General features: G+C 49.1%; 1 long non-coding RNA gene across 1 annotated transcript; it reads left to right on the forward strand.

The window, feature by feature from the left end:
- Positions 1–2,506: 2,506 nt before the first annotated feature.
- LOC144094173 (uncharacterized) lies at positions 2,507–5,386 on the forward strand. Its single transcript, XR_013306463.1, has 3 exons — positions 2,507–3,238; positions 3,357–3,487; positions 4,004–5,386. It is a non-coding gene; the product is annotated as an uncharacterized LOC144094173 (long non-coding RNA).
- The last annotated feature ends 2,531 nt before the right edge of the window (positions 5,387–7,917 follow it).

Raw genomic sequence — 7,917 nt, forward strand, 5'->3', positions numbered from 1 at the left:
CGCTAGGAGTCGCCCATTGCCTTGAAATCCGCTGCCGCGAACGACGCCTGTAAGGCGCCATTATGGTGTAGAGCCGTGAAGCTGCGCAAAAGACTTGCGGTGCGCCGCGCGCCGCTTCATCAGTTCCAAAAGGAATGATGTGGGCACGCCGAGGTGCGCGGGAAAGCTGCCATGAATCCGTAGCTACGAAGTTCACGACAGCCCAGTGATAAGAGCAAGAGCTGCCGCGCGCTGGGGCCTGCGCGCGAGCGGCTAGGGGATGCGCGAATACGTGTGCGCAAGATTTCTTCCGTCCAGCAAGGAAGCCAGGCGAGCGATGGGACACCATTACTGCACCTCTGCTAGACAGCGGCGCCACGAGGACTGCTGGTAGTTGGAGATGCCGGCAGGGACCGCCGAACCGTGTTGAAGTTGGAAACACTATAGAAGTCGGGCACGTTGGTGACCGCCGCTTCCGGCGGTGCGATGGAAAGGCAGACCGCCGTCGCTGCCTGCCTGCAGCATGGAGCCGACGGCCCACCAGAGAGATGCGGGGTGAAATGCGCTTCCTTCGGCTGTTCGAACAAAACTGTTTGGTCTCTCAAAACGGCGAGAGAAAAAGCAAAACCTCTCACCGTAGCTTTTGGCGCGAGGGAGAGAGAAAAGGGAGCGAGGAGTCAATTTGTATTTTTTGCTGAAAAGCATTGGTCCCAAAAACGTGCCCAGTTACCTTTATGGGACCAAAATGCTATGATTCGTTTTTATTTCTGCTTAACACCCTCTAAAAAACGTTTCTATGCCATTAGTGGGCGCACTTTCCTTTTGCTTGTGTTTCTATGTCCTGCCTCTAGGGCCTGGAAATGTTCGATAAATGTTTTACTGGGACTGGGACATTCCATCCTTACTGGGCACACCAGGGGAGGTATGTTGTTTGCTGGGTAGTCATTATTAAGAAGAATCCGCGAATTTACGACTGAGACACCTAATAAGGCTTCATAATGCGTCCTACGTTATATTCGGAAATGGTATGAAAAGCTAACTTTTTTATTTCCTGAGCTTTCGAGGTAGTTAATGTGAGCTTCGGCAACAGGCATCAAAGCAGCTAGGAGAAGCCTTGTTTTTACCGTCCTTGAGGCAAAGGGTGCGAGTGGAATGGAGATCGGGTCTAAGTATACATAAAAGATGCGGTGCAGGGTTGTTTTGAGATGGCACTGAAAGAGTTTAGCGCGGTAGGAAAAGCAAAGAACGGTAAGCACCTGGACAGCTCGAAACACCCAGCAGTCGCGGCACATAGCGTTCTAGGTTGCTGCTGCGTGGGAGGCAGCATGCATTGAAGAATTGGAGGGTTGACTTTGTTAGATTGTGGCACATATTACATCTGAATCGTTGCATCCTAAATAAAGTCAGCGTATCCACTGATTCCGCATTATAACGTGCCGCCTGATTTTTATTTTGAGCTGAGGGCATCGGCTATGGCTCGGCTGAAAAATTTCAGATTGCATTATAATCGTAATACCGTTTCTTTTAAAGATCTCACCACTTCTTAAACTCCCTACTTCAGCTGTATTTGAGCTTAGAATGAAAAGCAAATCTTTTAAGAGCGTTAGCTCTTACTCATCATGTTTCGAGATTTCGTAGGGTCTGCTACGTCACCTTGAGATGAAAGCGCCATCTGTGGCAGTAACTAGAAAACAGCACATCTCGTATTGAGACTTGTAGCGCTATCTACAATGGCATTGTAAAAACAACCACCTGCTGCGTGCCAATGACGTCACGGTCCAATATGGCGGATAGAGGGGGAACTATGGGAGTATCACGTCAGGGGACAAAATGACGGCATAGTTTCTAATTCCAGAATCCAAGATTGTGGCTATTAATGTTGGTTGTGCCCTCCCATTCTTTCCCTTCCTCCCAGTGTGACGTCAGGAGACAGAATGGCAGCACAGTTTCGGTTTTTCGAATCCAAGATGGCGGCCATTAAAATTGGTTGTGTCATCCCATCCTTTTCACCCCTCACCCCCCAAAAATAGCCTGTGACGGGTTTGAAGAGAAGTTTATTGGACACAGATCTGTCCCTCGCTCGTACAATAGATACAGTACGGCGACTAATGTCGTCCTACACACACACACACGCATACAAGGAACAAAAGTGTCCAAAAAAACAAAGTTCAAGGAAGTACATAAGCGCGGGGGAAGCGTGCGGGATGGAACCGCACATGAACACCGCGTACAAACATCGCGCACATTACTTGACTTGCGCGCACCGTGCACTCGATATGGCAGGAGCCGCACCGTCACACGGCCCCCGCTTGCGACGATGAATCGAGTGCTCCACCGTCGCAGGAACTCTTCTTCCTGCAGCGTCACCCTGTCTAAGCACGCCTGCTCAAACAGACGCGCTCGGACACGCTGCAGCATCGGAAACATGTGTCATTGGGGTCGGCCCTGTAAGGAAGCGACGCCTCTCTGGCGCCACAAAATAAAAGCCCCAACACATAACAACAGCCGCACAAATGCGTCGGGCGATCTGGGGCGCGATTACGGATCAGTCTCAATCGAAATTGTCTCAAAAAGTATATCATTTGGCTCTCTCCTATTGGTCGGCGGCCATTTTGATTTTTTTCGTCACTGACTGACGTCGTAAATGGCGCAGAAGTGGTGACGTTGGCCATCTAATTATGCGAGCAGATTGAGACGATTTTTTGAGACTGGAAAAAGTAGTATCAACACGTTTGAGACAGAAAATGGCGGCTGTTTACATCGTCGTATACGCGGGTGACCGCGCGAGCAACGGTGTCGGAGGGTGCATGAAGACGACTTTGACGCGCGGGAGAGTTATTTCGAGGAGACTGCGCAGTGTCTGTGCGACGAACTCGCCGTTGAACTGGGAAGTGCGCGGGTGAGTGCGCTGTCAGTGGAGCGGCAGTGCTGTGCGCGCTGCGCTTCTTCGCCTCCGGTGGGTTTCAAGGCGCCGTTGGAAATGAAGAAAACGTCGGCGCAGCCCAACCGACTGTGAACAAGCCTTTGCGGCGGGCAGCGGAGACCAATGTCAACGTTGGGTAACAGAAGGGGGGTGTTCGCTTTCCGAGGAGACCCGAGGGGAAGGCGGCGGCGAAGGAGGGCGTCCTTTGCCTAAACGTTCGCCGCGGCAGCATCTCCGGCGTCGTCGGGTGTGTCGATTGGGCACTCATCACTATCAAGGAGTCTGGGGGCAGTGCTGCGAACGAGCCGCAAGCGGTTCTACGCTGCGGACGTAATAGTGAGTATACCTCGGCCACTGTTTTTGACCGCATGAGTTCAAGTGCTACAAGTGCATGAGCTACAAGTGCGGGCCTCGGCAGCGAGAGTGAGTACGGGCTGTGCTTGTTTTTTCTCAGATCTGTGGCGCGAACATGTGCATCCTGGCCGTGGACTCGCGCTGACCCGGATCCTTCCGCGACGCGTTTGTCTGGCGGCATTCCGAGGCGGAGGAAGGCCTGCTGCTGGACGACGGTGATTTTTTTTCTGGGTAAGCAGTAAAATAGCCGTGTCACCCGTCGGGCGAACTCAGTCACATCTATTGAGCTCCAGCACTATGCATTTGGCCGGATCTGCTAAAGCTACAAGAATCAGTCTGGACAGTTACACAAATGCAGACACTTTACAGTATGATACAGTGTATTGCCACCCTTTCCTTTTGTTAAATATAATTGCAGCAGAAACACAGGACACATATTACAATGTTGAAATGCATAGCCTTTCCTGTTGAAGAAACCAAAGCAAAGTGCACCTGACAGTGCTTGTGTTTTGTAGGCAATCATAGCGCATCATTTATATGAATATGGTGGTAAAAGACTGACCTTACAGTAGTGCTCACTTATACATCTAAATCCTGCATGTATGTATGCTCTTGAATGTCATATTCAGCAAAGCCTGGATGTGGGCTACTTGGCGTGAGTTTTCTACTGTATAGCAGAGTGTCCTGTAATGCTGTTGAGATCACTGAGAAAGGACATGCTTAGCTGCATCATTTTTTGTTATGCAGGAGACTATGTCTACCCACTGGAGCCATGGCTGCCTGCACCAGTTGCATGACATTACAGACCTGACTCAGCAGAAGGCCTGTACAACACGCCACATGCTTTCACACAATTTGTGGCTGAGCGCTGTATTGGTGTGCCGAAGAGCTGCTTCCGTTGCTTTCAAGGACACCGGATGCACCAGTGCCAGTGGAAGTGGACAGTGCGCATCATCACCGCACGTGCTGCACTTCACAGCCTCTGTTTGGATGTGCCCATATCAGCAGAGGGTCCAGGCGACACTACCTCTGACCCAGATAACAACGGGCCACCTCTAAATGGTGGCTGCCTCGTACAGACTGGATCCCTCCTCACCTGCCTCCTGAGAAGAGCATACGGTGCTGTACTTTTGGCCTCTCTAGGACGACCCGTCTCCAGAGGAAGGCGTACCGAGGGATGGTGCAGCGGCAGTTGCGATGGAAAATCTAGCGTCCAGAGACGACTCACCATGCTGGCATATAGAGTCATATCAGGCACTCTTCCCCTGTTGCCACTGTCATTTCCTTGTGTCATTGCACAACACACATCTGCAAGTGTGTGAGCAATTGTGTGATGTGGTTGTGCCCTTGGCCAACCTGTGTGCAGCGAGAAGCCAGCAGTGACAAACAAGTGCCCCCACCGGCTGCCACTTCATTTTCAGTGTGTTTGCTAGTATATCTTCCAGTCCCTCAGCAGCGTGTTGCACAGTCTCTTCCTGAAGACGGAAAAGGTGTTGAAGCAGCTCGCCCAATTTCTGAAAAGCATCATTTTGAACTCTCTTTTGTCAATGCTTATGTCAGCCCACCTGCCCCTTCTCTGCTGTCTCCTTCCAGCTTGGTGGAGTGCCTGTGGTCATTACCTGTGTGACGAACATGCATGAACCAAACGTGTAGTGCTGGAATAAGGCATGAAATATTTGTGATGCTTGTTGGAATCAAAAAGCTGTTTTTTATTGCATCATACATTCAGTAAGCGCGTTTATTTTTTTAGGCACAGCATTTGACACGAGTGTTTCTATTGCAGAAAAGGCAGTGTACATACAAGCATACTTTACCTTGATGTACAATTACCGTATGGCATTTCTGAGTGCAGTTAAGAAAAAAAAATCTGAAAAATTGAGTTCAAAGTGCATGTTTTCTTTCATACAGAGGCTACCTGTACAATAAATATGGCATAGTACAGTGTACATGATGCATTTTCCGGACTACAAAACATTTTGGCACATATAAGTAGTGTAAATACCAAAGCTAAGCTTTTAGTGTAATGGTATGTGGCTAGGGGTTTCGCTCTGTGCTAAAAGCTGTACCTACTGCAAGGAAACCGCTGTACAACAATGCATAATAAAGATTGTAAGGTGCAGTGGCTACAATGACTGCTGAATGACTAGAACATCTTCACTGATAGACAAAGATGTGTAAACATCACAGACACATCATCAAGGAGATGGTGTGTGATTAGAGGTTAGTTTACAATCACAAATCATGCAACACCGTTACTGGAAATGCTCTACAGCTCTAAGAATATACAGGCAGCTCCATTGTGGGAAATTTTGAGCACTCGGTTATTGCCCCATAACTGACACCTAGCTTGGTTTGCGTAACACAGGGCTATGAAGTCTTGTCCATGATGACACGAGACGGTGACAATGCCGAATGGCCGGACAAGCTCCTTGTGCTATCATATAATATGTGTGATAAGTGCAACTGCTGTCAAGCTACTTTTCGCCTAGGTATTTAATGTCCTAGTCATTTTCAACTGGCTGTTCCCTTTCAAACTGGAGTGGCTTGTATACAGGGTGTCTCAGATATGATGGACCATAATTAAAAAAAAAAACAAGTGGTCTTCCGACCTGAAAGGAACTGCATGTTAGAAGCTATGCAAAGTATTTAAAGCCCTTCAAACACTGCCCTCACCAAACCCAGTTATACCAACATCACTCCGCCTGCTGAGCAAAATACAATATTACACATCACTGCCCTGTCCTACCTGCCTCACTGCCCTGGATCATATGCAATTCAAGCGCTGTGTGCCAGCAAACATGAACAAACTTGCTCAACTTTCTGCCCAGTTGCAATTAGCCTCTATACAAGCAAACTACTTCTTTCCAGGTTGACCCTGGATCTACTACATGATCAGTAAATAACGTTAATGGAACAAGCTCGTTCTCTCCTCGGTGACAATAGCAAAGTTATCAAGTCAAGTGCTTCCTTTCTCTCTAAACAAAGTGGAGCATAAGCATCACAATTTCTGCATCTTGCACAGGAAAAAAAAGAAACTACGGCAATAACTGAACATAAACCGAACGGAGCTACAAAAATACAAACGAAACATCAAGTGCTTCGCCCGATGTGGGCGGCAACACTTGGTTACGAGGCAGAAGAGTGCTGCCACAGAGGCAGGCCGTGTCGGCTCTCATTTCCCGCACCGAGATTGCAAGCTATCAGCAGCTGCACCTGTCTGTCGGCAGTTGCTTCTATGTGATGATTCATGGTTTTCTGGTATTTTCTAAAGAAAATAAACAGAACCACACGTCACTCGGTGATCGATAGGCGCCGACCGAGAACACAGACTAAAGTTGTCTTCGTCGATTTTCGAGCCGAGCGCTGCTTGTAAGTTGATCTCGGCAGGCCCGTAGCATTCACTGCCTTCAATCAGATTTTTCTGCGCACTTAAGACATCCGCAAAGTACCTTGATTTTAGACGACACGCGAAAAAACAGGAACTAGCCATGGAATCAGCTGTTTTTTTGCAGACCGCCATGTTCACGTTATGCCACTGCCAGCGCGCCCTCATGGCAAGAGAAGTTAACCTGCAGCAAATTTAATTGCAAAACTGAGAATGCTTCTAATTTTCCCTCGTGTTGTTGAGATTGCAACACAGTTTACTACCAAAATAAAACATTACTTGTTTTCTTCATTGCGTTTTTGTTCATTTTCAGACTAACATGTTCACGCTATACCGCTGACGGCACACCTTCGCGGCAAAAAAAGTGACTGAACAGCAAACTTAATTGCAAAAATAAAAACACTGGTTCTTTTGCTTGGTGCTGTTGGGTTTGAAATACAGTTACTTAGCAAAATAAAACATTACTCGTTTTTATTCACTGCGTTTTTACTGCAAAACATTAGTCTACGGTCCCTTGTCGTGCGATTAGTGGTTTCGGGGCGGAGCCCACCGCCTCCTTGCTCCGCATTGGCCGATTCGGCGGTCGGCATTTCTCGGTGTCGTCATTTTGACGTCACTGTCTCAATATTGAGACAGTTTTTTGAGGATGGATGGATGGATGGATACGGCTGAACCCTTTACATCGGGCGGTGGCTCAAGCCACCTAGCCATGTCTTGTGAAATTTTACTGATCCGTAATCGCGCCCCTGGTGCGCGAGTCGAGCGACAAACTAAACATACGCGACAGCAGTCGCCAAAAAGTGCGCGTCACGACGCATTCGAAGAGCCCGTGCTCAAAGGTTTCCGTTCCGCCGCACTGCGGACACCGCGAAGAAGGAGCGATGCCCCACGCCGCAATGCGGACTTTCGTGGTCAATACCCTCCAGCCTCGCAGCCAGCCGAAGTCACAGAGGTCTCGTGGAAGGGCGTTAGACGTCAAGTCTCTCCACCGCACCCGCCTGCTCTGCTCTAGCTGCTCTGAAGTAGCCTCCTGTATTGCAAGGAGCTTGAAAACGCGGGAGGCCTCCGTCTTGGAAACGTCGACCTCGGACAGGGCCGCGGTGAGAGTCTCGGCCGTCTGAAAAACACACCGAAAAAACATCGGCTGCTGTTCGGCTGTAGGACCTACTAAATGACCAAAAAACAGGCAACAGGCGCCGCGACGTCCCGAAAAGGTAGGCGAAAAGCCCTCTCCCCGGGTAGTCGGTGGCGTTGACCAGGTTGCGGACGAATCGGA

This window comes from Amblyomma americanum, chromosome 6 (genome assembly GCF_052857255.1).
Source record: "Amblyomma americanum isolate KBUSLIRL-KWMA chromosome 6, ASM5285725v1, whole genome shotgun sequence".
In the NCBI taxonomy this organism is placed as follows: domain Eukaryota; kingdom Metazoa; phylum Arthropoda; class Arachnida; order Ixodida; family Ixodidae; genus Amblyomma; species Amblyomma americanum.